This window comes from Narcine bancroftii, chromosome 8 (assembly GCF_036971445.1).
Source record: "Narcine bancroftii isolate sNarBan1 chromosome 8, sNarBan1.hap1, whole genome shotgun sequence".
In the NCBI taxonomy this organism is placed as follows: Eukaryota; Metazoa; Chordata; class Chondrichthyes; order Torpediniformes; family Narcinidae; genus Narcine; species Narcine bancroftii.
Window position 1 is genome coordinate 94,637,240 of NC_091476.1, and position 7,219 is coordinate 94,644,458.

The 7,219-nt window shown below is 41.6% G+C and overlaps 1 long non-coding RNA gene across 1 annotated transcript; it reads right to left on the reverse strand.

The window, feature by feature from the left end:
• Positions 1-203: 203 nt before the first annotated feature.
• Positions 204-6,534, reverse strand: LOC138741811 (uncharacterized). The gene is made up of 3 exons (XR_011343783.1): positions 6,430-6,534; positions 5,786-5,917; positions 204-543 (listed from the first exon to the last, which is right to left on the reverse strand). It is a non-coding gene; the product is annotated as an uncharacterized lncRNA (long non-coding RNA).
• Between the last annotated feature and the right edge of the window lie 685 nt (positions 6,535-7,219).

Sequence of the window (7,219 nt, forward strand, 5' to 3'; positions counted from 1 at the left end):
TCCATGACTCATAGTAAGAAATTAATCATTAAACCTGATATGGATCTGAAGGTGCAAATAATTGAACTAACTTGATAGCAGAGAATATGAAAAGGGGATCAGCCATCAGCCCAATTGGTTGCACCAATTTCTTCTCCATTTCAGCACTTTGCAATCAACAGTATTGTTTATTTTGGCAACGAATCAGTGTTGAATTCCTCTTGTTTTTTTTTATGTGATGATGGACTTACCTTTCTGGATCTGCTGCTGTTCATTTGCTGCTTGAGATACCCCAAAATGTGTGAGCTGGTCCTATGTTCCTGCAGGGATCCAGAGAGGCAGAGGGAGAGAGGTAATACCTGGTCCGTACCTCTTTCTGGAGAACATGAGCCAGTCCTCATTGAGGGGTGAGCAGTAGAGAGTAGAGGGGGTTAAGTCTTTCAAATTCCTTGGTGTCAACATCTCTGAAGATCTGTCCTGAAGCCTCCGTGTCGATGTAGTCATGGAGAAGACATTCCAATGGCTATATATTTTATAAGGAGTCTGAGTGTGATAGCTGCACTCCTGTCAGGGTACAAAAAGTACAACCAAAACATTTAGGACAACACACACAGAATTTACACGAGTCAGCCAGCGGGAATGAGCAGTATTTAGTGGTGGGTAGACAAGGTCACCTCGCTAATACTGGTGAACCTCATTCAAAGAACTCATTCAGAAGTTACAATATTGATAACATACAAATTTGATAACATTTCTTTGAACTCATTGTTACAAGTTTATGTTTTATATCTTGCATATCCTCTTTCTAAGGACAGAGAAATCATTTGATGTCAATCATTTATTCTCATGTACAAATCATTAATAAGACGTATCCTTCTTGCATACAGAAATTAGCAGAAGTCTGGAAGGGTTGATCCCAGGACACATCACCATCCGTTCTCTGCCTGCCTGATTTCTGGTCTTTAATTAATGCATGAAAATGGTTAGTTTTACACTAATCTTAAGTCGTTAAAGTTAACAATGGTGGGCAAAACTTCTGGGCAGAAACAATGTCAAACTGGGACTGGGCTGGTGCCATTAGTGTTACTGGATGCTTACAATTGCCTTTACAATTAACAATGCACCTGATAGATAGTAGACTCAATTATCTGCATTTGGGCGGGAAACCGATCGGTAGTCAGTTAGCACTACTGTTTTAACAATATCAAGGAAAGCTTCAAGGATTCTGGAGCCTGGCTCCATGAATGGGTCAGAGATGGCTTGGGCGGAAGTGATAATTGATCCAGGTCTGGAAGGTTTGCTAGCCGAAAACTTGTATTTTTCCCTCCCAGCCTGGAGGCCAACTACAAACGCAGAGGAAAAAATATAAACTCACCTTTCATGCAGCAGGGCTAAAAGGCTGCTCTTCATTGCATTCATGTTGAGCGGTACCTCGTAATGACCTTTGGAGCCAATGGAGTTGGGGCAACTGGTGCCGAGGCGCTGCCCATCATAAATACATGGCTGAATAATGGTTGTCTTTCCTACCTATTATCCCCCACACAGCTGGAACTGCTCTGCGTTTCCCTTAATGGTTCCAGCTTCATGGGGAAGATGGCTATTGCTCTGCCATGTTTTGAGCCACTGATGAGTGGCCCAGTGAGGAGCTGGAGTGGCCAGCATGACTGTCACAGCCCACACAGGCTGCCTCTGATGGCTCCCACTGGCCGCCCCTGCTCTGACAGCCCCAACTGGCCGTCCCTGCCCTGAAGGCCCCCGGTGACTGCCCCTGCCCTGAGGGCGGCACGGAGAGAGAGGGGAGAGTGGGTCGTGGTCTGACAGTATCATTGTGATGTCATCAGCCTGCCCCTAGCCAGCCATTTGCAGCGGCATTGCATTCATACGAGGTGGCAGAGCACTGCACTCTGCCGATGATCCTTTCCCTGAGAGGGATTGCAGTCGGTGCCTTGGAGCCGGCCACAGGCATTCATAGAGTTAAGTCTCATAGCGTAAGGGCAGAGAAACTCCACCTTTACATTCAGCCTTTTTCACTGCATGAAAGGGCCTACTGTCTGGTATGGAAGTGCCAACACTCAGGACAAGATTGTTAACTTTGCCTGTGACATCTACAAGAGGCAGAGTCTAAAGAAAGCAGCCTCTACCCTTGAGGACTGCCACCACCCAGACCATGCCCTCTTCACTCAGCTTTTCTTTTTTCTTCTTTGGCTTGGCTTCGCGGACGAAGATTTATGGAGGGGGTAAAAAGTCCACGTCAGCTGCAGGCTCATTTGTGGCTGACAAGTCCGATGCGGGACAGGCAGACACGGTTGCAGCAGCTGCAGGGGAAAAATGGTTGGTTGGGGTTGGGTGTTGGGTTTTTCCTCCTTTGCCTTTTGTCAGTGAGGTGGGCTCTGCGGTCTTCTTCAAAGGAGGTTGCTGCCCGCCAAACTGTGAGGCGCCAAGATGCACCGTGCATCACTCAGCTACTGTCAGGAAAAAGGTACAGGAGACTGAAGATGACCACTCAGTGACTCAAGGGCAGTTTCTTCCTCTCTGCCATCAGATTCCTAAATGAACAATGAACCAGACACAAACTTTGTTTTTTTTTTCATTTTCTTGCACTATTTTTATTTTGTGAGGTGTTTTATATAAATATTTGCCCTGTGATGCAGCGACATCTTTCGTGAATATTCCTGACAATAAATTCTGAATCTAAATTCTGCTGAAGCCCGACACACAGAATGCTCTGACCACCTCTGAAACCTTACTACAGTCAAAGGCATTATCATATTTTTTAAATAGCTTAATCATAAATATTTGTAAGCTGTTCAAACAAAAGTGAAGAGGGTTTTAGAATAAAAAAAGGCATTTATTTTATAAAAAGAAAAATTTTGAAATTAACAAAAGATTAATGAACACTAAAACATTTTCCAACCAGATCATTCATGTGCTCTCCTTGTTTGTATAAAGCTCTGAATTAGATTCAAAGTCCATTCAAAGCCTTCCTCCAGGAGTTATTGCAAGGGTTTATGGTGAGTCCAGCTATGATATGGTGAGATGCACCAACATCTGGCTTTCAGAAGCCTTGGCCTTCTATATTTGCATGGACACTAATGGATAATCATTTTCTTTGTCATTGCTTCGGACATTAATTACAAATGAGCACCATTAAAAAAAGTGGTTTGACATGAGGTCCGTCAGTTCAATCTTATCTTTCTGTCTTTGCAACACTTGTAACTAGTTACCACTGTCATAATCCTTTATCACGGTCAAATATTTTCTGTTTTAAAGATGTAATAATCACGTTAATTGCAGAAGTATCCCTTCCAACATGAAGACAAATGTAAAACTAAAAAAATCCAGTTGCTCTCTCTCTCTCTCTCTCTCTCTCTCTCTCTCTCTTTCTCACTATGTGTCAGGTAAATATTCTGGTATTTTATTGAAAGTGGACAGAAATCACAAGCTTGTTTCTAATCACATGTCTCATGCTCTTTGCCTCTGGCTTCTAGTGCTGGAACAAAGAGACATTCCGGAACAAAGTACAAAAGGTCCACTATGTGCACACAGTAATATACTGAAATCTAGCCCTGCCTGACTATTTTCATAATGCTTTCTCTCTCCATCCATATATTAGGTTAGGGAAACAGGGTAAAACTGGATTCTGACTGTTCCAAGGCATTTAGATCCAAGTGATTACAACTATTTGTCATCTCACTGACACCATGGCAGCAAGCAGATAGTGTTACATTTTTGGATAGACTAGCATTAGTTACCAATGACAAAAAACTGGGAGAAAGGATTCCTTAACTCTTGCGATAGTTATGACCTTCTGTCCTAATTTATTTGCATATAAGCTAAATTATTTTCTCTCTCAGGCCTCATCTTTCATTTACACAATGAGAGCATTGGCTTCCAGTCGTAGGTTTTGATGCTCAAATCATCGATCAACGGGATAGGATTATTCTTACATCCTTTGATGGGTTTGCCAGAATTGTGTTGAAATTGCTCATGTGTGAAGTGCTCATCATCTTACTGCTCCTTTTATCATCTTGCTTGAAATCCCTTTGCAATGGACATTCCAACTTTAATGTAAGCTGAGGAAAGGACAACACTCAGCCAATCAGGTGGCATCAGGCAAGGTCAATGTTTCAGGCTGAGGATGCTGTGTCTCTTTCCAGCATTTTTTTGTTTTATTTCAGATTTCTAACATCTGTGATCTTTTAATGTACACTTTCCAATTTTGGATATGTGCCTTTTGGAGACTTTTTTGGGCCCCATTGATTCCAACTCGAAAGGAGGCAGCAAATAACTTGGATTGGAAAGAATAAATAAAAAGTTTCAGATGCTGTAAATCAGCACTAATTTTCCTTTGATGACCCAAAACATCCACCCTCATGTTTAACAATCTATTCCAACTAATTGAAAAATGAAAAGAGTTCTAATTGCCAAATGGCATTTTAGAGCAGGTGGGCTATTTAATCTCTGGAGCCTATTCCAGAATACAAAGTGATCCTGGCCAACTCCATATGCTCTCCTTGAATTCAGAACCCCAAATGAAGTCCCACAGAATTGTGGAGTCATACAACAGGAAAACGGGTCCTTTTGGCCAACATGTTCATGAGGATCCTTTGTGAGCAAGTCTGAGTTTGGCCCATATCCATCTAAACCTTTCCAATCCATGAACCTGTCTGAATGATTTCAATATTTTTAATTGTACCTGACATGAACACCCTCTATGTGGAAAAAATAACTTGCTCTTCAGGACCCTTTCATGTTAAACCTATACTTTTAGATTCTGCTACCTTAGAAGTAAAGCAGTTACCATCCTTCTTATAAATTCCCCCCACAATTTTATAAATCTCTGTAAAGTAAGCCTTCAGCCTCCTTCACTGCAGGGAAACCAGTCCCATCTTATCTAGTCCCTCTTCATAACTCAGCCCTCATGTCCTGGCAAGACCCTTGGGAATCATTTCTGCAGCCTCTCCAGATTAATATCATCCTTCCTTTTATATATCCACATAAACATCCATTATATTCTTGGTGCAGTCTCACTAACATCTCATACAGCTGAAACATGATCTCCCAACACTTGTACTTAATGCCCTGTCCAATTAACAAATATGCCTTTTTCACTACCTTATCTCTTTGTGTTATCATTCTAAGGAACCTTCTCCTGCAGCCTTGTCAAGACTTTATCATTTACTATTTCCTAATAGATACTTGTGCAGCATGAATGCCATAGTGGTTAGCACAACAGCACCAGCGATCGGGACTGGGGTTCGAATCCTGTGCTGTCTGTAATGAGTTTGTATGCGTCTCCCTGTGTCTACATGGATTTTCCCTGGGGGCTCCAGTTTCCTCCCACCATCTGAAATGTACCAGGGGAATAGGTTAATTGGGTGTAATTTGGGTGGCACAGTCTTGTGGGCTGAAATAGCCTGTTACCATGTTGTATGTCTACATTTTAAATTAAAAAGTTTAAAAATTGTCTGATTAAAATTTTATCTGCCTTTCTTTTGCTAATTTTCCTAATTGATCTTGATCCTGTTGTAACTTAGAAAACCTTCTTTTCTCTCCTCCACGCCACCATTATTGGTGTCCATAGACATACATCCATGCCAGACTAAGACCACCCATAAATTGGAGGAATAACACATATCCACTGGTCACCCTCCAACCAGATGACACCAATATCAACTCTGGTTTTCAATAACCCCTCCCCCCTTCTTCCCACATCGCCTTTCCCTGCCCCTGCCTCTTCATTCAATCTCCTATCGCATAAACATGATAAATTTTTACCTCATCCCTTATCATATCCAATTAATACCTTTTGTTGGTTTGGATTCCTCCCCCATTATTGGAATTTTGAGACTTTCTGAGATTTCCTGCTTCAGCTTTATTCCACTTATTCTTTGAAGAAAGGGTCAGGTCCGAAACGTTGGCAATATATCTTTGTCTCCTATAGACATTGAAAAGACCGGCTGAGTTCCTTCAGCATTTTGGTTATTTTTACTACAATTACAGATGCCGTACATTTTAATGTTTCACTTTTTTTATCCATGCACTTACTCATCATGGCCTGATATTCTCATCCAAATTGTTAAAATATATATGGCACATGACATGGATTGACCACCAACAATCTGGAAAACAGCTCTCTATTGCCAGACTCTCACTACTTACACCAAGCAAAGTTTGGGTCTGATTGGCTAGCTCACTCTTGATTCTACATGCTGTTGGGCTTTTGACATCTAAATGTCATCCCTTGTCAAAAGCATTGCTAAAGTCCACATAAGCAATGTTTACTGCCCTGATCTTGTCAACGCTCTTTAAAAAAAAATCCAATAAAATTCATGAGGCATAAATTCCCATGCATAAAGCCATACTGAATATCCCTAATCAGGACTTGCCTTTACTGATGTGGATAGACCCTGACTGCAAATCTCCTGCAGTAACTTACTCACCACTCACCAGCATGTCATTCCCTGGTTTGTCCTTGCAGCCTTTTTTCAATACAGGCTCACTGTTAGCCGAACTTTACTCATCCAGCATCTCAGGAAGATACAGAGGTCTCAGCCATGGCTAAGGAAGATACAAAGTTCCCATCAATTCTTTCCCTTGCTTCCCACTGTGTCTCATGCTAACATGGTCAAGGCCCATGGTTTTAGTGCAGCCCAATGCCTCCCCTTTTGAAATATCTATATATTTTGATATACTATTCACTAGCCTATTTTTTTATTTGTTTCATTGACCTTCTGCATGGTAAATACCTTGCCTAATAGCAATAATCAAATTTCAATTTGACATATTCAATTTGAGGGAAGAGAGTTCTATAACTCGAGTTTCATTTGCATGAGAAAGTGTTTTTTGATATAGTTATTGCAGGGGTGGCCAATTTAAAAATATTAGTTTAGACATACAGCACGGTACAGGCAATTTTGGCTCATGAGTTCATGCCGCTGAATTAAACTGCACCCCCCCTCCCCACCCCGGTACATACTTGTGGATCAAAATGGCCTGTAACCGTGCTATATGTCTAAATTAAAAATTAAAAAGTTGCCAACCCCTGCGTTATTGAATGCCATCTCAACATTTTTATGACTCTCTTCAATCCTGCTTCAGCCATTCCCACACCCCCACATCCCCATATCCCCATTTTGGAACCTCCCACTCGGGTGAAAGATTCTCCGACTCTGCACTAAATCCTTTGAGCTTGTGAAATTCATTAATCATTCCTTTCCCTGCCATCTGCAAACTTACT